The sequence below is a fragment of the Echinops telfairi genome, unplaced genomic scaffold, assembly GCF_000313985.2.
Source record: "Echinops telfairi isolate 266 unplaced genomic scaffold, ASM31398v2 ScPeMD7_23;HRSCAF=83, whole genome shotgun sequence".
Classification (NCBI taxonomy): Eukaryota; Metazoa; Chordata; class Mammalia; order Afrosoricida; family Tenrecidae; genus Echinops; species Echinops telfairi.
Genome location: NW_022103920.1, coordinates 45,937,049 through 45,960,603, shown reverse-complemented (window position 1 = coordinate 45,960,603; position 23,555 = coordinate 45,937,049). Strand labels below are relative to the sequence as shown.

General features: G+C 38.5%; 1 pseudogene; it reads left to right on the top strand.

The window, feature by feature from the left end:
* The window catches only part of LOC101641197, a 28,252-nt pseudogene extending 4,933 nt beyond the window's left edge, over positions 1-23,319 (top strand).
* The last annotated feature ends 236 nt before the right edge of the window (positions 23,320-23,555 follow it).

The following is a 23,555-nucleotide window of genomic DNA, read 5'->3' as shown; positions in this document are numbered from 1 at the left end:
TGCATTCCATCCAGACATTGCTGTGGACTCTAGTTTGAGATGACGGCCTGCATTCCATCCAGACATTGCTGTGGACTCTAGTTTGAGATGACGGCTCTTCCTCAGTCTTTCTTTGAGTGCCTTCTGCCTTGAAGGGCTCATCATCTGGCATGGCCTTGAACAATGTTCTCTTTTTATTACTAGGCCTTCTATATCTGACCGTGTTTTGAAGCCATCAATAAAGTTTTTATTTGTCATACCCTCTGAAGTGGACAGTTTATTCCTTGTTAGGATTAAAAATTTTTACTAGAGTTTTAAAAAGTCAAAGTATTGAACTCGAAATAGGATTGAAAATTTACATTATAAATCCAATAAACATAAAACAATGTCAGAATCAACTTCATGATAATGAAAAACAAGAACAACAAAGAAAAGCCAAGTACTTTTGTGATTAGACAATTTTTTCACATTGAGTTCAAAGAAGCCAAGTAAACTCTACATAATACATTCAGTATTAAGTGGTCTCCACATGGTGAAACTAGTGCAGATTGGAGCAAAAGTCTTTCAATGGGGGAATGGTCATTTGATACTGGAGTATTAACTGACTTGTTTTTTCTATCTAACAAGGAATTTTGGTGACACTGTTGAATACCATTGGGCTGTGATCCTCAAAGCTATTCAAACCTAATGTCAATCCATTGGAGAAAGATGAAGTTATATGCTCCCATAAAAATGTATGGCCCAGGAAACCTTATATAGGGTTGCTGTGAATCAGAATAAACTGTAAATTTTGTTCCTTTGACTGGACAGCCCTGCTAACAATGACACTGGTCTTGTTCTTGTACAGGTGACAGCCTTCAAAGTCCTCAGGGACAGTCAGAGTCTATTTAGTAGGCTCGCTATGTGTTAGAATAGACTCAAGAACAAATAATAATGACAACATGGGTAATTTACTTTGGGTTAAATGATTAGTTATTTGTTTTGGATGTACATTTTATGTAAGCTTCTAATAGTGTAATATTTCCTCTCTTTTTAAAAGTTCTTCATGGAGGTGAGAGCTCTTGACTAAATTACCACATTTTTCAATGCTTAACCTTTATATTTAGACAAAAACATCCAATTTTACATTATTGAAAAGTAAAAAATTATTTAAAATAATAAAATATAGTTAACATAACTTGAGGTGACCCTTATAAAACCAGCAATCAAGAAACTAATGTATTGCATGTTGCCTGGAGCAAATTTGATGTACAAGTCACCTGTCACTTGTGAGGAACAAAGATATCATGGTATTTGCACTTACCTCGTGTACACGCTGAGACAGACAATGAATGAGGAAGACTGGGAAAAGGGATGCGTTTGAATTGTGGTTTGGGTAACTCATACTGAAAGTGCCACAGGCTGTCAGAAGAACAAACAGATATTTCTTGGAAGAGGTGCAATCCGAATTCTCCTTGGAAGCAAGGGTGGTGAGCCTCCATTTAATATCCTGTGGAGACGGTCTGAGAAGCCATCAGTACCTGACAAAGACACATTGTGCTCTGTCAAGTCGAGGGTCAGGAAGAAGAAGACTTTCAAGGCGATGGGTTCACATAGTGGTTGTGTGGGGATGGACCAGGACCCGGTGGTATTTCATTCTGTTCTCCAGGAGCTCACTACAAGGAAGAGACTGCCCAGTGGCACCTCCCCACAGTAATGCTCTATAAAACGACAACGAGTCTGCGAAGAGCTGTTCTCAAATTGACTGTGGTGATGATTACACAACTCTTCTTATATGATTGAAAGATTAAAATGTACAATATATGAATTATATGCCAATAAAACTATTCTTTTTTAAAATCCAAAAAAAAAAACCCAAAAAACCGACGAGTGATCAGAAAATTACTTATGCAAAAACCGACAAGTGATCAGAAAATTACTTATGCAATTTCTGGGCCTCACAATAAAAATCACCCGTACAGATTCTCATTTCTCTTACTTCCAGGATACAGTTTTGAATCCACTGCAGACATAATATCCAGGGACTCTGGCTTTCTGAATTGCTTCATGGAGCAGTTTTCTCCTGTACCAGTCACTTGTGTGCCAAATAAACTCCAATGATGGTAAGTGGAGGTCTGAGCATAGTTTCAGCAGTCCATGAAGCATTATCAACAGCTGAGAGCTTAAAGAGTCATTAAAGGCTTGAATTTTAAAATCAGGCAGCCTAAGTATAATTTTCAGCTTGTTTCTTATCATCTGTGATGTTGTTCAAATCACTTAATATTTGAATGCCCTGGATAAAAGAAGAGACCATTGATAAGGTCTACCTGTTGAACCAAGTAGCTCCTGAAATATGAGCTAATATTTTTAATTCGAAATTATTTTTGTGTTTCTAAATGATTATGTAGTCAATTTTTTCCAGAATTTTTTTGGAAAAAAAATATTCAAACAGACAACTTCTTGATCTCCTGCTATTAATTGGCAGTGGGCTGTTTTTGATTCATGGAAACCTTGCAAGTTCAAAGCAAAGCTGCTTCATAGAATTCTCAAGGCCATGACTTTTCAGAGGCAAATCACCTGGCTTTCGTCTAGGGAACCTCTGGGGACCTTGAGCACTTAAACCATTGTGCCATCCAGATACGACCCACTAAGCCTTCTAGCTGAATACTATTATTTTACATCATATGTGCTAAAATATATGAACAAAAATAAGGACAAGGGAAGAAGTTATCTTTAATTGAGCATCACACAAACTATTCTTAAACCAGATTTTATTGAAATAAACGTTGGAAAATTAATGCTATAAAATCCCTCTTTCTGAAGCAATAATATAGTAGCATATGTCTTTAGTCAAGGATACTTGGTTGTTTTGATTACTATTGGAGTGAATTTTTGCAGGGTAATGAGTAATTATAATTGAGATGCTCAGATATATTCTATACTTTAGAAACAAGGTGTTCAAATGTCATTTATCATCATGTTTGTCCCAAATACATTGTAAGGATGTATTTCAAAAATATTTTGTCAGCTTAAAGATTGGTTATAATTTAAAAGGTTAAAGTTAATTTTTTCATGGTAAAATAAGGATATCCAGGTCTCTATAAAAATTAACATAATTAATTCCATAGACTGGCTTACAGTATGTATGGTACACCGATCTATGAAACCGTTATTATAAAAATGTTTTTCCAAAGAAAGATTTATTACATACTCTGCTCCTACTTTTCAGTCAGGGCATGGAGGACTGATATAAAGCAATTGATTTCTCTATTACCACAAGAGTAGAAGTTATACTTCATTATGTTTGGAAAAGCAGCAAACCATTATAACTTTAAATGTTTAAGGTGTTGTTCTCTGATAAACAAGGATCCCTGAAAGCACAGTGGTGAAGCACTTGGCTGCACATCCAAAGTGTAGAGGTGTGAACCCATAGTTGCTGTATGGGAGAAAGATATGGCATTTTGCTCCTCAAAGGATTCCAGCCTTGGAAAAACAATGGGGCAGTTACACTGTAACCTATAAGATTGGTACAAGTTCGAATAGGCTTGATGGGCATGGTTTTGGTAGTCTGTTAAACACGATTTGTCAGTAAAATCTTAGCATGTCAGCATGTGATTTTATAAATGTGCAATTACTAGAGTTTCCAAGAAATTTCCAAGAACTTTTTCCAAACGTTTTTAATTTCCATTAAGTGATGCTTCTAATAAGAATTTCAAAATATTGTCAACCGCATGAGAAATTCATGAACACATGGAATTTCACCAAGTAAGAAATATCCATTGAGCTGTGGTATACTTTTGCTGAATCTCATCCAGCAATTGTTGCAGCACTACATTGAGAAGGAGCTGCCAGAAGCGCAGGGAAGGTCAGAAGAGGACGTGGAATAAGGTATAGCGTTGTTGATGGCGCATGGAACTTGACTGAAAGCAGAGACTACCAGAATTACGTCCACTTGTGTTTCAGGTACTAGGCTAAGGAATCAGACAGTGTGGACCAAAACGAATTATGAATAGCCTTGAGGAGGATGGGAATGCCGGGTCACTTCCTTGTGCTCGTGTTGAGCCTGTCACGGATGGAAGGCACTTACATGACTAAAGCACAGGCATACTGCCTGCTTTAAAATCATGCTTGGTAGAGAAGTGGGACAACACAAAAAGGAACTACCTTTGGCAAGGGAGATGGACACAGTGGCTGCATTGTGCGCCCCCGCAGACGAACTGTGAAGATGGCACAGGCCTGCGCAGTGTTTCATCCTGCTGCACAGAGTTGCTGTGAGCCAGACCTTTCTTGACAGCCCCTAACAACAACATACTTCGTGGAAATCTGCTTAAATCTTTGGGAGTTGTCCATTATAATAATGTGCCTATAACAAAAGCCGTGGAATTACTCCTCTCTTTGAAGTAAGTTTTTATTGAGTTTTAGGAAGCAGTGGCAGGAGAAGGGGGAGATAAGCAATGTGTGGCTTAATTTCCACCATGAATACTTTTCTTCTTTGCCATGAAACCAGAAGAGCTGTGTGTCCGCTGGCTCCCATTACTGGACATGCTGAAGATAGATTCTGTAGAAGAACCATGATCCAAAGGGAAAAATGCTGATGGGCATCTGACCAAAAGAAACTTTTTGTGATCAAGTAAATATGAAAAGGATTATTTGCACAAGATAACCCCCACACAATTTAAAATACATCTTTGCATACTAAGAGTGCTATAAAACACTCAAAACAAAAACTAGTTTCTATTGGAATTTTTCAAATATACTGGTCAAGAAATAATAGCAACCCCTAGAAATAGGAGGAGGTAGGGGTGGATTCCTCCCTAAGACGTTCAGAAGGAATTCACCACTGCCTACAACTCTTAAGCCTTTTACCATGCATTTTTAGACATCAGACATTCAGAACTGTGAGATAATAAGTAGGTCTTAAGCCACTAATTTATGTTGACTTATTGCAATAAGAAACGAATACACCTTATCCTACTCTACAGGGTCCTATGAAAGTTGGTTTTTACCTTTGTAAATCTGTGTTCCTCTTCCATACTCACACACTCCAGAAACTTCTGACTTCATTTTATTCTGAAAGCACTTCAAGTTACCTTCCAGTTTATACCCTTTGCATTAGCTAGTGTCCACATGAACAATATCTCTCCATGGATTATACCCCCAAAATAAAGCAAAACAACCCCCACACACACCACCACCAAACTCATGGCCATTGAATAGCAGCAACTCATAGCAACCGTATAGGACAGGGTAGAACTGTCCCTGTGAGTTTCTGAGACTGTAACTCTACCAAAGTAGAAAGCCTCACCTTTTTTATGTGGAGCCACTGGTGGTTTCAAACTGCTAAGCTTGCAGTTAACAGCCACACTCATAATCACGACACCACCAGGGATTCTCTCATTGAACATACATTAAGCGTCAATGTTAGGGAAGAAAATAAAGCGATGGACTAGAGAGGTGGCAGGTGCTCACTTGGGTGAAAGGGAGCATGGAGGTTGACAAGAGGGAGAAGAGCAGTCAGGGGAGAGAGCGAAGTAGACTTTAGGGACGGTAGACAGTGGCATGAACTGTTACATGCAGAGCTGAGCACCTGAAATGGAATTCCTCTAACTTGCAAGAAAGCAATCTCCTGCACGCAAAACATTTGATCTCTAGAGAAGCCTCCTCTCGATGTCTCACATAAGCGTCTCTATCTTCACCCCAGCCTGTCCCTTCATTCTCTATCAACACGACTTTTAAAAAATATAGATCATGAGACAAGTACTTTATATAGTATTTACATTTTTCTTTCTTCATTTAAATGTGAGCTTTTTGAAGGCAAGGGCTCTGTGTACCTTGTTTTCTATCGCCTCAATCAATTCAATCTGTTTAATTAATATACGCTGTAAGATGTCATTTTCTTATAGAAAATGAAACTTAAGCTTATAAACCTTTAACAAAATATTTTTCAGTGTCGCATTTATAATGAATGGCTGAGTCAATATTTGAAGCCAGCGCTATTTGACTCTTTAAATATAAATCACAGTACATGAATCATGTGAGTACTCTAGTTGGTTCACTCTTTTATCTCTCTTCTTTCCCTTTTTCATGGATTATACATTTCTTTGGAGATCTCATCTGTTCACATCCACCAGCCACTGACTTTTCTTCCACAGTTATACGACCAGTCAAACATTTCCTTCTAAATTGTAAAGTCATGGCCAATAGCCAGCGGCGTCTAATATACATTATAACTAACACTGTCCAAAATGAACTTTAAATTTTCCTTGCAAACTGCCTTCATTTTATTTGTACACATCTAGGTTATCACACATGTCCCCTGTAGTGCCCTACATTTTCTGTATAATCCTTTCAATCCCATGTCCACTTTGCCTGCAATTCTGTTTGTTCTAACACCAAAGATATCCAGACACTATCTGATATCACCCCATACCTGATATCCCTGGACCAAGTCATCAGTATCTTTCTTCTGGATTTTGCTATAGGTCACTACCTACCTGTCCCACATCTCTATTTTCCCTGCTTCAGTCAGATCTCAATACTGTATCAGAGAACTCCTCTTAAAAGGTGTCACATTGTGTGACTATGCTGACATCCTCCAGGGTTTCCTACCTGACTGAGGCCCATCTAGATATTTCCCAATAGTTTACACTAGACCACAACGCCTTTGGTTTGCTGTTCCCTTTACTTTTTTCACCTAATATCTAATTACTTTTCCTCCATCTGCTGTAGTGCTCTTGAATATTTTTCTCATTCTTGAAAAACTAACAAAAACCAAGCATAGTCTAACATTTTTGACTTATCCAGTTTCTGGAATACTCTCCCACAAGATGTCCACATAGTTCACAACAAATTCAAAGTCTTTATTCAAATATCCCGGCAACAAAGGGCAATGGTGGGCCATATCTGACTTTTCTTGGCTTGCTTATTGTCACTAGGCAGGGTCAGACATACCTTCATAGGCCATCCTTCTTTACCTGCTCTGACACCAACCACTCCTCTCATGTGACTCAAGTTCTATTCTGAGTTCAATAATTCATTGCAATGCCCATGCAGAACTCATAGGCAATACTCACAATTCAGAGGGTTTATTAAGGAAGTCAATAGGTTACCACAAGTCAGGATTAGCAAATAGTAAGGAAAGAGTCATTGATCTCCTCAGCCAGCAGCCAAGTTGTACACTCTAAATCTCAGCCTCTCTGTCATATAGAAGCCATGTCTTTCTTTGCTCTTAGTCTCTCAGCGACATGGTCCTTAGACTTTGGCCTCCTTGGACCAGAAAGGCAGCACTCCTGTCTCTCTGACCCACACCTTCACTGTCTCAGGAGGAGAAGGAACCCCACAGCCTCAGAACTGCTCCTCTGAGTCTCAGGGCCAGCCTCTGATATATCTGGTCTGAGTCTCTGGACCACAGTCTCTGATATATCTGGTCTGAGCCCTCCCCCATTCAAATGGAGATGTTGCATGTGCTCTTCCAAGCTCACTGGGGTTTTGCTTTCTGCTGCTGCTTCAAAGATGTCTCATCCTCATACTCAGGGGTTGGCAATGAAATGAAAACCGACCCAGCCTCTTTATTATTAGAGTTGCACACACCCTGCTTTCGGAGTCTCACGCGGTCATGCAGTGGCAGTTACGGAGTTGGGTAGAAGAGCCATAGTAAGAAATTTCACTCCACTAAGTTACCTTATCTAAGGAAGTTATTTAGCAAATTATTTTAAATGGTATCTGCCATACCAACCTCTCATACTCCTTTTCCTGCTTACCTTGTTAAACTTTTGCCATAGCACATGCATACCACATCCACATAGCAAACCCACCACTCATTTTTCAGTTTATTGTACTGAGGTTTCTTGCACGGTACTGTGATGTTGGGAGCTATGCAACTGAAATTTCAAATACTAGCAAGGTCACCCCTAGGGCAAATGAATAATAGTCATTGTACCAAAACAGTTAATATTTAGCTATTTCAATAGCTATTTCAATATGATCAAGAACCAATGGTAATGAAACAAGAATGTTAAGCTTCACAGAAGGTATCAGTGAAAAAATAAGACCCCAGGAATTGAGAGGCTACAAATTCAAATAGTTCACAAACATTTGCAGCAATGGAAATAGTCTTCAGTCTATGACATAAACTTGGAAGGCAGAAACCTGGCCAATCAGTTGGAAAAGACACATTATTTTGCCCATTTCAGAGAAAGGTGACCTAACAGAATGCAGAAATGATCAGATGACATCATTAATATCACAGTAAAATAAAATTTTGTTGAAAATAATTCAAAAGCAGTTTGTTGTTGCTGTTAGGTGCCGTGTAATCAGTCCCCATGCAAAGCGACCCGATGCCCAACAGAACAAAGCACCCTACTGTCCTGCACCATCCTCACGACCCTGCCCAAGCCCAGCTCATTGTGGTCGCCGTGCCAATCCATCTCCTTGAGGCTTTCCTTTCTGTTGTCCCTCTATTTTGCACGATATCCTTCTCCAGGAACTTGTCTCTCCTGACAATATTTCCAAAGTATATAAGACAAACTTTTACCACCCTTGCCTCTCACGAGCACGATGGCCTTACTTCTTCCAAGACAGACATGTTTGTCCTTTCAGCAGTCCGGGATACTTTCAGTATTCTTCTCCAGTACCCCAATTCAAATGTGTCCATTCTTCTTCGGTCTTTCTTATTTAATGTCCACGAGTCTCTGAGGTGATGAAAAATACCATGGGTTGAGTCAGACACACATTGGTCCTTGACATACAATTCTTGCTTTTGAATGATCAAAAGAGGTCTCTGCAGCTGATTTACCTAATGCAACATTTCTTTTGATTTCTTGACTGCTGTTTCCATGAGCATTGACTGTGGACTTAAGAAGATCAAATCGTTGACAACTTCTACCTTTTTTCCTTTATCGTGATGCTTCCCGTTGGTCCAGTTGTGAAGATTTTAATCTTGTTTACATTGAGTTAAAATCCACACTGAAGGCTGCAATCCTTGATCTTCATCAGCAAGTGCCTCAAGCCCCCCTCGCTTTCAGCCAGCAAATTTGTGTCATCTTCAAATTGCATGTTGCTAATAAGGCTTCTCCCTATTTGGATTTCACATTCTTCTTCATTGGAGCCATTTTCTCTACTTATTTGCTCAGCACCCAGATTGAACAAATAGGGTGAGAGGATACAACTCTGATTCACACATTTCCTGATAGTATACCATTCAATATTCTCTTGTTCTATTAGCACAACTGCTTCTTGATTCAGATACAAATTCCTCATGAGCACAATCAAGTGTTCTGGAATTTTAAGGCTGCTCAAGATTTCTTTGATCCACACAGTCAAATGCCTTAGCATAGTCAATAAAATACAAGTAAACATCTCTCAGGCATTCTATGTTTTGAGCCAAGATCCATCTAACATCAACAATAATATCGTTTATTCCATGTCCTCTTCTAAATCAAGTCTGAACCTCTGGCAGCTCCCTGTCAATATACTGCTGCAAACATTGTTGGATGATTTTGCCACATAATTTTGATTGCATGTGGTATCCATGATATTGTTCTATAATTTGAGCATTCTTTGGGATGGGCACAGCTTTGGATCTCTTCCAGTCAGTTGGCCAAGTAGTTGTCTTCCAAATTTCTTGACATGGATGAGTAAATGCTTCCAGTGCCTCATCAGCTTGTTGAAATATATCATTTGATACTCCATCAACTCTTGGAACCTTATCTTTAGCTATTGCTGTCAGAGCAGCATGCATTTCTTCCTGGTACACCATTGGTTCTTGTTCATATGCTACCACCTGAAATGGTGAAGTGTCAACTAGTTCTCTTTGGTACAGTGTCTGTGTATTCCTCCTGTATTCCCTTGATGATTTCTGCATCATTCAATTTTTTACTGATGGATTCATTTAAGATTGCAATTCGAGGCATAAAGTTTTTCTTTGGTTCTTTCAGTTTCAGATATGTTGAGCATGTTCTTCCCTTTTGATTTTCTAACTCTTGACCTTTTTACGTTTCACTGTAATAGTTGACTGTCTTCTCAAGCTGCCTTTGGAAATTTTCCATTCAGCTCTTTGATGTCATCCTTTATTCCTCCTTTGTTTTAGTGCCTCTATGATTAAGAGCACGTTTCAGAGTCTCTTCTGACATCCACTGTATTCCTTTCTTTCTTTCCTGACTTTTAAATGATCTTCCTGAATGATGATTTTGATTTTCTCCCACAGCTCATCAGGTCCTGTTTAATTGATGTACATCAAATCAGTTCTTGAGATGTTCTAAAACTTCAGGTGGGATAGCGTCAAGGTCGTAATTTGGGTCTCGTGGGCTTGTTGTTATTTTCTTCAGCTTTATCCTGAATTTACATATGAGCAACTGGTGGTCTCTTCCACAGTCAGGTCCCTCCCTGGTTTTTGCTGCTGGAGATTTAGTTTCTCCATTGTCTCTTAGGTAAAAGCAGAGTCACCAGAAAGAACTTTATTTTTGTGCTGACATTCAACTCTGTGAATCACAAAAGACTACGGATAACATGGTGAAGAATGGAAATTCCAGAACACTTCATGGTGTTAATGTGAAAAGTATATAAAGTTCAAGAAGCAGTCTTTAAAACAGAACAAGAGGACACTGTGGTGGTTATATAATCTGTTGTCAATTTGAAAGGATTACAAGTGAAGGGGTAGAGTCTAGCCTGTCAATCATTGTAGAGCCAATGAGACCTCTGTGTGGTCTTGGCCTTCCCATGAAGATTCTGGGAATTCCTGTATTTCCTCCTTGGAAGTGGAAGACTCTCTCTCTGCTCACTCCCTGGGAGACATTGCAACTGACAGGATACATGAAACTGTGCTAGTTCCCTGAGCTGGAGAAGCCACATGGAGACCCCTGCCAATGCCACGATGCTTACAATGACACTGGATTCAAAAGACTTCCCACCCACTGGCCTGTGATCCTCCAGCATTCGGCATCATTGCATGCATTTCTTGAGTCTGAAGAGGACTTTATAGTTTGGTGTTGGCTATATGGGCTAATATCAGACTTATGGACTTGAACTGGACAGTGCTGAGATGTTTTCTCAATATTCAATTGCTCTTGTATATAAATCTCTTTCTTATACACATATGAGTGTCTATGAATTTGTTTCTGTAGTCTACCCTGACTTAACACAGATACTAACTGATTTAAAATTAGGAAACTGTATGTCAAGGTTCTATTCCTTCACCATACTTATTTGAACTGTATGCTGAGAAAGTTACTCAAGAAGCTGCACAATATGAAGAGGAACCCAGCAGCGGCATTGGAGGAAGACTCTTTAACAACCTGTGATATGAAGATAACATAACCTTGCTTTCTGAAAGTGAGCAGTACTTGAAGATCTTTCTGATGCTTACAGCTTTGGTGTAGAACACAATTCAACATGAAGAAAGCCCAAACTCTCAAAACTGGGCCAACAGAACACATTGTGGTGAGAGGAGAGACGCAAATCTACTGCACAAGTCCTCTTTACAGCGTTGACGAGCAAAGAGGTCACTTTAAGGATTAAGACAAGCCTGAACCCAAGCCCTATTTTTTCAATTGCCTCATCTGCATGTGAAGATTGGACCATGTGTAATAAAGACTGGAGAAGCATTCATGTATTTGAGGGTTGGTGAAGAATGTTGCACGTATTGTGGACTATTAGAGAAACAAACAGGTACATCTTGGACAGCCAGAATGCTCTTTAGAAGTGAGTTCAGCAAGACTTTGTCACATGTGCTTTGGATAGGCTACCAGGAGAGACCAGTCCCTAGTGACATGCTTAGTAAAGAGTCAGTGAACATAGGAAGACCCTAGACAGGTTGGATTGACACCATGTTTACAACAATAGGCCCAAGCATAACAATGATGATGACAGCAGACAGTGAGGGCAGTGTTTCCATCGGTTGTCCATAGGGTCCTAAGTACTCAGAGCCTACTCTGTGAAACCTGACAACAACAACAACAAAGCCCACACTACAAATCTTTATATCTTTCATTTTACTTAACCTTCCACTAGAACAGGGGTCAGCAAACTCCAGAGTCATATGTGGCTCCTTCAGTACATGGATATGGCTCTGAAGTAAAATGGAAACATTTTGAAGGTTATTATTCAGGTAATGCTGATTTCATTTTGTTGTAAATAGATATATTTCTGATTTTTAATAATTTTTAAATTGTTGTGAAGGATTGGGTTAGCTCTTTTGTCTCCATAGTTTATCCACACCTGCATTAGAGGAACTGCCTGTCAACTGCTTCTCTTACTCTTCAGTCCTCCTCCCCTGGAACAGCCCCTGGCATAGAAACCTTTGTGTTCGAGCTCACTTGTTGGTAGAGACTCGTGGAAAGTCCAAGACTATTTGGACCTCAGTCACCCTTCAGGTCTGGAATGAAATTCCCTCCATGTTATATCATCAACCACTGAAGGTCAAAAGGGCAGCATTTAAGCCAGGACAAAATTCAGAGAGTGAGAAACAAAGAAGACATAGAAACAAGAAACATAGGGAGGAAACGGGACCAGGATGGTGCATGGAGGGAATCGCAATAGATTGAGTGAAACAAATTTGCAGGAATTGTTGGATATAAAATTGATGATCTGCTTTGTAAACTTTTACCCAATTCCCAATAAAAGAAAAAATGTTAAATTTCTGTGTCACAAAAATAGAATAATTTATAGAAAATATAAAGGATATTAAATATTTGTATCTGCTCAACATTGAAAAGAACTACATAAAGTTTCTAAGAGAAATCTATCACTGCAAGCCAACATCAAATGTCAGGCATTATGCCAAGCAGGTTCCGGCAGGACTTGGGAGAAACTGACCCTCTCGGTCCCTTCCCAAACCAAGGGGCTATAATTTTCTCTCACAGAAAGAATTTGATTCTTGGTGTCTGTTTTTCAACATTAGGATCAATGGACCACTCAAATAAATTTGGATCTTTGGGAACTATAAGATAAGCATATAGATGACTAAACATTGATTTTTTTTCCCTAAAGTAAAAGTGTTTTCATCAAAAAGTAAATAAAATCCTTTGAGAGCAATTTACAAATGAAATATGTGAAACTGGCTTGTTCTAAACCATATATTGATTTGATTCTTATAAGCATTTTTGCTTGTCAATGCAATGTGGTCACTGCTCAATCTTTATGAAACTACTGAAAGACATAACTAAGCAATTAAATTTAAGTGAAATCCTGTTTATGCTTGATAAGCATTATGAGGCAGGCTTTTTTGGAAAATGGGAATTCAGAAGTCATGTCTAGACATTTATTCTAGTGCTAGCTCAGATAAATGTCATGAAGGTGGAAGGATTTCATATTACACAAGTTAATCAATTTTATTAATTTTGCTAAGGCTGATGATAGTCATAGTATGAGAAAAGATTGGCTTATATAAAGACACAATCTAAATTTAGCACAAGCAAGAGGGAAACAGTATTAAACACTATTGGGATTTATGTAATAACAACTGCTATATGGAAGACCCTCCTTTAAGTGTTTTATATAACTGCTTTGAAACAAATAAATTTAATGAGAACTAATATTTAATTTTATAAAATCAATAATTTTACTCTTAAAAACATATTCCATACATCTCAAGGAATTACAAAACTTTAACATCCATTTAAAAGTTAATGATAGAGTAGACTATGATAATATAATACTGTAGTATGCTTTCTATCCTTCCTTTACATCCTATTTAATAGATGGATAGGGAGATTTCTCTGAAACGTTGAAACTTTGTTTCACTGCTGACCACTGCATGTTGTTAGTTGCTTATGAGAAATATTTCCGTGTCCTTCTAATACCAGGAAAATTCTATACATGCTGTTTTAAATGCCTGGAAGCAACACGACAGAAGACTAATAAACAGCAAAGTACGAGCATTTAGTAGGCCCCAAATCCCAGTTAACAATGAGTATTAAATAATTCTTTGCAATCCCTTGGAAGATGTTTCTCTATTGTTCATTCCAAGAACAAAGCTTTTACGGAGTAGAGAGTATCTGAAAAGGAAATGCTCTGGCTAAGCTCATCTTGATAATCCTCATTCTCATCCATTGTGGAAGGATGCTCATATGGACCAAAACTCAAAAAGTCATTGCCATTGTGCCAATTCTGACTCCTCATGACCCTATAGGATAGAATAGAACTGTCACTGTGGGTATTGTGAGACGGTAAATAACCAATGGGAGTAGAAAGTCTGATCATTCCAGTGGAATGGTTGTTGCTTTCAAATTGCTAACCTTGCATAGCCCATTATGCCACCATGGATATGTGGACATCTGTTAGTTATTCTTTAGGCAGGAACTCAGAGATCTCTGATGACTTTCAAGCTTTTCTGTTATGTCTAACAAACCAAATCATGTTATTAGAACTACACTATAAAACAGGGAGGTTTAGTGAAAAGAACCACGTATAAAAGATTAAGAGTGGGATAAGCTCTAAAGTATTTCATACTGAAGATAAATCATTTGAAGTTTAGCCATAATGAAATTAATGAAGATAATTGAAGCTAATGTAAATATATTTAAGAAAACACTAGATCAGACCTACTTTTAAAATTAATTAGAAATATGATTCAGAAATATTTACTTGGATATCTTCTCTGAAAGTACACATTGAAACTGTTTTAGATGAAGTAATACAATGTAATTATATTTGAATGTATTCCTAGGGTCATAGAAAGATTTAAATAGGAAGTATAAATAATTTTGGCTATGATATGCATGTAAACATAAATTTTAATTAATATGTATGAAGTGGATATAAAACATGACACATTGGCATTATATATTACATAAGTATAATCTTGAGAAACTGCAAAACATTTCAAACTATTAATAAGGATAGTTTTAGTATGAAGGTTTGAAGTAATAAAAGGAAAAACACTTTATATGTATTTCCAACTATTTCTTGTGCCTGTAAGTAGTTTTGTGATATTAAAGACATGCATACTTCTGCTAACTAATTTACATGTAGAATTTGTCATCACTCAGGTCCCTGTATAAATTGTAGTTATTCATAGAAGGCAATAAACAAATTCATTGAAAAAAAACGGGGGAACAGTAAAATCCCACGTTTTAAGAAAAGAACTTTTTATATGTACTAAGGAATCTTGATGACACAGTGGTTCCGTGTTTGACTACTAACCAAAAGGCCAGCGGTTGAAACCCACCAACCACTCCACGGGAGAAAGATGTGGCAGCCTCGGCAGCCTATGGGACAGCTCTGCTCTATTCTGTAAGGTTGTTCTCAGTCAGAATCCACTTATTGGCAACAAGCTTGGTTCAAGATTTTTATATATTTAGGGTACATAATTATTTTTCATAACAAACACATATGCACAAACATAATAAAAACTAAAAATTTCAATGGCAATACATGAAAAGCATTTATTTTCCTCTTTTAAAAAATCGCTTATTGGGGGCTCTTACAATTCTTATCACAATCCATACATATATTGTGTCAACACCTTTGTACATATTTTGCCATAATCATTTTGAAAACATTTTCTTTCTACCTGAGCCCTTGGTATCAGCTAATTTCCCTCCTCTGCCCACTCTCCCTCATGAGCCTTGATGATTTATAAATTATTATTGTTTTCATGTCTTACACTGACCTCTGTCTCCCTTCACCTGCTTTTCTGCTGCCTGTCTCCCAAAAAGGGGGCTATATGTCCATCATTGTAATCAATTTCCCCACTTCCCGCCTTCCCCTCCTGGTATCACTACTCTCATTATTGGTCCTGAGAAGCCTATCTGTCCTGGATTCCCTGTGTTGCGAGCTCTTATCTGTTCCACGGTACATGCTGTGGTTTAGTTGGATTTGTAAGGTAGAATGGAGTCATGATAGTGGTGGGGTGGGGTGGGGGTGGGGGAAGCATTAAAGAACTAGAGAAAAGTTGTATGTTTCATCCGTGCTATACTGCACCTTGACTAGCTCATCTTTTCCTAGTGACCCGTCTGTTAGGGAATGTCTGATTTTCTACAATGGGCTTTGGATCTCCACTCCATACTCCCCCTGATTCACATTGATATGATTTTTTGTTCTTGAACTTTGATGCCTGATACCTGATCCCATCGACACCTCGTGATCACACAGGTTGATGCGCTTCTTCCATGTGGGCTTTGTTGCTTCTCAACTAAATAGCTGCTTATTTATTTTCAAGCCTTTAAGACACTAGATGTTATATCTTTTGATAGCCGTGCACCATCAGTTTCTTTACCACATTTACTTATGCACCCAGTTTGTCTTCAGCGATCGTGTCAGGGAAGGTGAGCATTCCAGAATGGCGGGTCACAGAGCAAGCAGAAGCAAATGGATATGGAAGGAGAGAGTGGAACACATCGTGGTCCACCAAATCCTGAGACGATATTCCTGTTCAGAGCAGCCAATGAACAGAAAGTACCATAGGGCCAGCCCCACCATGAGGCACAGTCTCTCACTGACCCATAGCACTATGGGGAACAACACTGGAGACACAGTGAGGGAATTGTGCCCAATATGATCCCACCACACCAGCGAAAACACTAAGGGCAAGCAACAGAACAGCAAGGGGAATAAAACAATGGAGACCTTGAGGAATGCCCAAAATAGACTTCGGGCCAGGGCGTGGCAACCCATCAGACTCAACTGGAACACTCTTAAAGGATAACAAACAGACCTTGAACTATTTATAGGCTTTTATTTTTTTATTGTTGTTGTTTTGTTTTTTGTTGTTTTGTCTTGCTTTGTCTTGTTTTTGTGCTTATTATTATCTTTGAATGTTTATCTAGATGAGATAGATGGATAAACAATCCAGAGGAGAAAACAATGGGACTGATGGTTCCAGCGGGGACACAGGAGAGGGGGAGGCTGAGGGAAGGAATTGGGTGTTAACAAACCCAGAGAAAAGGGAACAACAAGTGTTATAAAATCAACATTGAGGAGGACATAGGATGCCTGGGGGCTGAGGGTGGGAGCGTTGCTTGACCAAGGGCAATGTAGCCGAGAGGAATTACAGAAACCTGAATGAAGGCCAAACATGATACTAGGACAAGAGGAAAGTAAAAGTAAATAGAACAAAGAATTAGGAGGCAAAGGACATTTATAGATATATAAATATAGGCATGCACATATGTAAATATATTTATATATAACAATAGGGAAATAGATCTGCAAACATATATTTATATGTTAAGTATTAAGGCAGCAGATGGACATTGGGCCTCTACTCAAGTACTCCCTCAACACAAGAACACAGCTTTCTGGGAAAGGCATTTCTTGATTAATTCAAAACTCCAATGTAGGTTGTGGGCCACAAAGATATTATCAGTAACCCGCAAGTCAAAGATATAATTATCCTGGGTCCTTTAGGCATTCCATGGGAATATCTCTACAAAGACAGCACTCATGAGAAAAGAAAACAAGAAATATGTTTCCACAATTGGTACTTTCAGGTGTTTGTGCTCACGGACATCACTTATGTTCCCATTCAATTGGCCTGAACTTAGTCGCATTGCTTGACTTAGCTGCAAGAAAGCTGAGAAATATAATCTAGCTGTATATTTGTTAAAAATATTGAGCATTGGCTCTGAATATGGCAGTAAAATTATTCCTTCTTTTACAAGACTCTTGTTTCTCTTCAGATCTTAAGATTCTTGAGAAAATGTTGTACACAAAAATTGAGCAATATCTACTCTAAATTTGCAATTAAATTTCACTCCACTTAACTTCGCTTAAATTTTTTTATTATAATTGTATGAAACACTAGACACTGATGATATTTGCCCTCAAGGAACCTGGTAGATGAGAGAAGACTATATTAGGAAAGAGGTAAGGAATACAATAGAAATGGGAACTAAGTGTTGGACAACACATGGCTGTTGTAAGGATTGCTCTAGTCATTGTCATCTGGCCCTCCTCACTGGTCTGGTCCTTGTGGCTTGGCTTTTTCAGGGAATGAGTGAGGGGAATGGAGGAGTCTCTAAAATAATCTACTGCAACTCATAGGTTATACAAACCAACAATATTTAAAGATTCTACACAAGGATACACCATGGTGTGAATGGCAGGAGCCAAGAGGTCCTGGGATCACATTAGATGCTGATTACCAAAGAATTAAATGATTTTTCTTTTAGATGATTGCTAATCCTGTCTTTGGGAGTAAGATCTAGCAAATATAGCAATTATAAATAATACCTGAAGTCATATGACAAATAATTATCATCCTATTCATTGTTAGGTATCATCGAGATGGTGTGAATCCTATTGACTTACAACAGAATGAGCTGCCGGTACTACACCGTACTCACAATCATTGCTATCTTTGTTCGCATTGTTGCTGCCAGTATTTCAAGTATTCTCAGTAAGAGTTTTCCTCTTTTTCACTGACTCTCCATCTAACCAAGCATGACATCCTTTTCCAGGAACTAGTCCTTTCTGATAAAATGTCCAAAATATATAAGACAAACTATCACCATCCTCATTCTAAGCAGTATTTTGATCCTGCTTCTAAGACAGTTTTGTTTGTTTTTCTACTGGTCCCAGTATATCCAAAGTTCTTTGCCAACACCATAATTCAAATACAAGAATTATTCCACATGTTTCCTTAACTTCAATTTTCACGTACCTGTGAGGCAATGGGATATACCATGGCTTGAGTCAAGTGCACCTTAGGCTTCAAAGTGATGCATTTGCTTTTAAATACTGTAAAGAAGTCTTGTGTAGATTTGTCCAATGCAATAAATTGTTTGATTTCTTTGACTGCTCTTTCCATGAATATTGATTGAAGTTCTAAGCAAAATAAAATCCTTGACAACTTCAATGCTTTCTGTGTTTATCAAGATGTTGCTTATTGGTTAAGTTGTTATAATTTTTCTTTTGTATATATTAATGTATACTCAATTCTGAAGATTTAAATCTTTGAATTCATCAGTAAGTACTTCAAGTTTCTTCACTTTCAGCAAGTAAGATTCTTTCATATAGGTATCACAAATAATAAGGACTGTTTTTTCCAATCTTGATGCTCATTCTTGATTTATTCCAACTGATGGACTATTTTCTTAGCATACAATTAAATAAGTATAAAGGTAAAGGGCTGTTTGAAAATATGGCTTTTTAAAAAACCAAGCTTGAAGCCCAAACATATAATCAAAATATATTAATACTTACAAGTGATTAGAATGTGACCATTTCCAGGTTGTCATCCTGTGAGGGCTTGTGTGTGGCTGTGATGCAGGAAGCTCGGTCACCGGTCTTTCAAACACCAGCAGGGTCACCTGAAGTGCGGAGGTGACAGCAGAGCTTCTAGACAAAGAAACGACGATGAAAAAGGACTGAGCACCCCACTTTCGAGGAAAAAGCTGCTGAAAACCTTACACATTTTTAAATACTGGGAAAAACAAAGAAGCGAAATATTTCCAGTGGTACTTCCAGCAGTAGAGCCCTCAGGTCTGAGGGCTCTCTTAATGTGACTGAGAGTTAATTAGTTGAGGGGAGTGGACCGTGGTGGTGTGAGTCAGGTGAATCCTGTGGAGTGGAGCTTTTGGGGTCTTCCTTTGCTGCTGGGACGTGACTCAAAGCAAAGAGAAACAACTGCAAAAATCTTCTAAAGTTTAGAACTTGTGAGAATGAGTTATAGAGAATTGGAAGTTTCCAAAAATGAAATGGAATGTATGAAGATCGATATTCTAGGCATTAATGAGCTGAAATGGACTGGGAATGGCCATATTGCATCAGAAAATCATATGATTTCCTATGCTGAGAATAACACAATCAAGAGGAATATTGTGGCATTTACTGTCAAAGAGGATCTTGCTAACTCCATTAGGAAGCACAATGCTATCTGTGAACATGTTATATCTATCCAGCTTTAAGGAAATCTGATCAATTCAACTTTGTACACTAACCACTAAAGCTAATGATAAAGCTAATGATAAAGAATTTTAGCAAAGACTTGAGTCTGAAATTGATTGAACATGCAATCAAGAGTCATTGATAGTTTTTGGTGATTGGAATGTAAAAGTTGGAAACAAAAAGGAAGGAACAGTAATTGGAATATATGGACTTGGTGATAGAAATGTAGCCAGAGATCACAAGATAGAATTTTGAAAAACCAAGGACTTGTGTACTGCAAATAACTTTTTCAACAATACAAATGGGTACTATATGTGTGGACTTCCCCAGATGGAATAGTGAGAAATCAAATTGACTACCTCTGTGGGAAGACATGATGGAGAAGACCAATATCATCAGTTAAAACCAGACCAGGGTCAATTGTGATTATGAAACAGACCATGACTTGCTCACGTGGAAGTTCAGGACAAAGCTGATGAAAATGAAAACAAATGCATGAGGGTCAAAATGCAAACCTGAGTCTGTCCCATCTGAATTTTGAGACCATCTCAAGAACAGATTTGATGCACTGAACACTAACGACAAAAGACCTGATGAACGGTGGGAGGACATCAAGGCCATCATCCACGAAGAAAGTAGAAGATCATAAAAAGACAGGAAAGACAGAAAAAAGAAAAAGATGTCAGAAGAGACTGTGAAACTTGACCTCAATCATAGAGTAGCTAGAGCAAATGGAAGAAAGGATGAAATAAAGGAGCTGAATAGAAAATGTCAAAGGTAGCTCAAGAAAACAAAGCCACATATTATAATGAAACATACAAAGACCTAGACTTAGAAAACCAAAAAGGGAAGAACACACTCAGCATATCTGAAACTGGAGGAACTCAAGAAAACATTCAAGCCTTGAATAGCAATTTTAAAATATTCTATAAGCAAAGTATTGAATGACTCAGGGAGTATCAAGGAAATACACTGTACTAAAAGGAGCTATTTGACAGTTGTATGTCAGGAGGTAGCTTATGAGAAAGAATCAATGATGCTGAGGAAGAAGCTCCAGCTGCACTGAAATATTAGGCAAAAACAAGGCTCCAGGAAATGATGGAAACCCCGTTGAAATGTTTCAGAAAGCTGAAAATCACTGGAAGCACTCACTCAGTTATGTCAGAAAATTTGGAAGCAGCTTCTTGGCCAACTGACTGGAAGAGATCCTTATTTGTACCTGTTCCAAAGAAAGGTGACCCAACAGAAAGCTCAAATTGTCGAATGTTAGCATTGATTTTGCACAAAGGTAAAATCTGCTTAAGATCATCCAGGAACTGTTGCAGTGGTACAGGGCACTGTCAGAAGTCCAAACTCCAGGATTCAGAGGAGGATATGGAACAAGGGACATCCTTGCTGATTTCAGATGGATCTTGGTTCAAAGCAGAGAATACCAGAAAGGTGTCTCCTTGTGTTTCACTGACTGTGCCAAGGCATTCGACGATGCTGACTGTAATGAACTGTGGAAAACCTTGAGAAGAATGGGCATTACAGAGCATGTCATTGTGCTCACTCAGAACTTTTACCTGGATCAGGAGGCAGTTGGTCTAACAAAACAAGTGAGTACTATGTTTTAAAATCAGGAAAGATGTGTGTCAGGTTACATACTCTCATCATACTTGATCAATCTACATGTAGACAAATTATCAGAGGAGCTGGCTTATATGAAGAACAGTGTGGCATCAGGATTGGAGGAAGGCTTAAAAATGACCTGCGGTATGCAGATGACACAACCTTGCTTGCGGAAAGTGAGGAGGACTTGAGAAACTGCTGATGAGGATCACAGAGTGTAGACTTCAGTGTAGATTACTACTCAAGGTAAAGAAGACCAAAATCCACCCAACTGAACCAATAGGCAAAAGCATGATACAGGGAGAAAAGGTTCATGTTGTCAAGGATATTTATCTTACTTGGATCTACAATTAATGCTCATGGACAAAGCAGTCAAGAGATCAAAAGACATGTTGCAGACATAGAAGGCACATGATAATAACTGCTACAAGGTATTACAGGGAAGGGAGGGGAGAGGGATGGGCAATAGGAGGGGAGGGGAGTTTGGGAGTAATAATGAAAGTGGGAGGTGAGAGAGAGCACTGGAGCTGATTGTGATTGCTGATCATGATCAGGATTTGGGGAGGAAATTAACCATAGGGGGAGGGATGCTCTAGGATGGATGTGGTGGTGATTGTACAATTCCCCCTTGGTATGTTTGAATGATTGAATTAATGTAAATTATGTGCCAATGATATTGTTAAAAAATAATTTGCAACATTATTGGAGATACTTTTTCTAATAACATAAATGGCATTTTACATGTGCATCCCATAAAATCGAATGCACAGAAATCAAAGTTGTTGCACCTGTGGAAAGATATGATAGATATCATATGATAAAGATATGATAGCATCAGTCAGAACAAGATCATTGCTCTCTGAAATTGGCCATCAATTGCTTACATTCAACTTCAAATTAAAGCTGAAGAAAAATAAATATAAAGCTTCCAGTGTCAAAGTACACCCTTCAATACATCTTACCTAAATTCAGAGACTGTCTTGAAAATCGATTTGATATATCCAACAATGATGACTGAAGTCAAGCCAAGATGTGGAATGATATCAAAGACAGACACATGAAAGCAAAAGGTTATTCAAAAGGTAAGAAAGAAAATACCAAAATGAATATCAAAAGAGACTCTGGACCACTGTCACCTTGGCAGCAGCAGCTATTACCTTAATCCCTCACAATCCACCACCACCCCTCCACCACCACCCCATGCTGAGGAAGTGCTTCCTGGCCACATCCTGCACAAATTACTGCCACATCAGGAGGTGACAAAAATGCCTGTGCAGACCATGGCCTGTCAGCAGGTTTTCTGCAGACAAGGTTTCCTGACTGCAATGAGAGAAAGTGGAATTCATTGTCTCTTCTGTCATGGAAGAGTGATTAGATGGGAGAGAGAGAGAGCATGTTCGGAATGAGCTGTTGACCTTGAAAAGATCATGAGGAAGTTTCCTGGTAGCTGTAGATGCTGTGCAAAACAGAGTAGATTCTATCACCTGAGACATCATTGCAAGTCTTGTAAGGAGTATCAGGATGAATATGGTGTTTCTTCATACCCTCCAGACTTTCAGATCCCTCCAGATTCAGTAGGGACAGTAATAGGAGTGAAACATCCATATCTGATAACACAGAAATCTCCCAAGAGAACACAAGTTCTTTGTGGGGCCCACCTTTAAGTGCCCATCGGGTCAAGAATCACATTTTACCAGACAGCGTTTACTGGATCCCTGTAACAGTAATCAGGTATTTCAGATCATTCCGGCGACATGCTCTTTTTGTGTATCTCTTCCTTGGGGTGATCCTAAACTGATGACTAGAAATTTTGTTAGTCATCTAAATCAAAGGCATCAGTCTGATTATAGAAAATTTGTGAATCTTCAGCTAGATGAGGAAACCTAATATCAAACTGCAGTTGAAACTTTTGAAGGAAGTTTATAAACGCTGTAGCCCTCTTGGCATCTCTGTACCCTCGAGTACAATCTTTAAGGGGAAAATACATGGAGGCTTTTTTTCAATAACTTGTTATGATTCATAAGAGGACCTGGAACTATGAGTAGAGTCTGAAAGCAAAGAATACCAGAAAAATGTCTACTTCTGTTTTGTTGCGTATACAAAGGTCTCCAACTGTATGCACCATAACAAACTATTGATAGTCTTGAGAAGAACAGGAATTT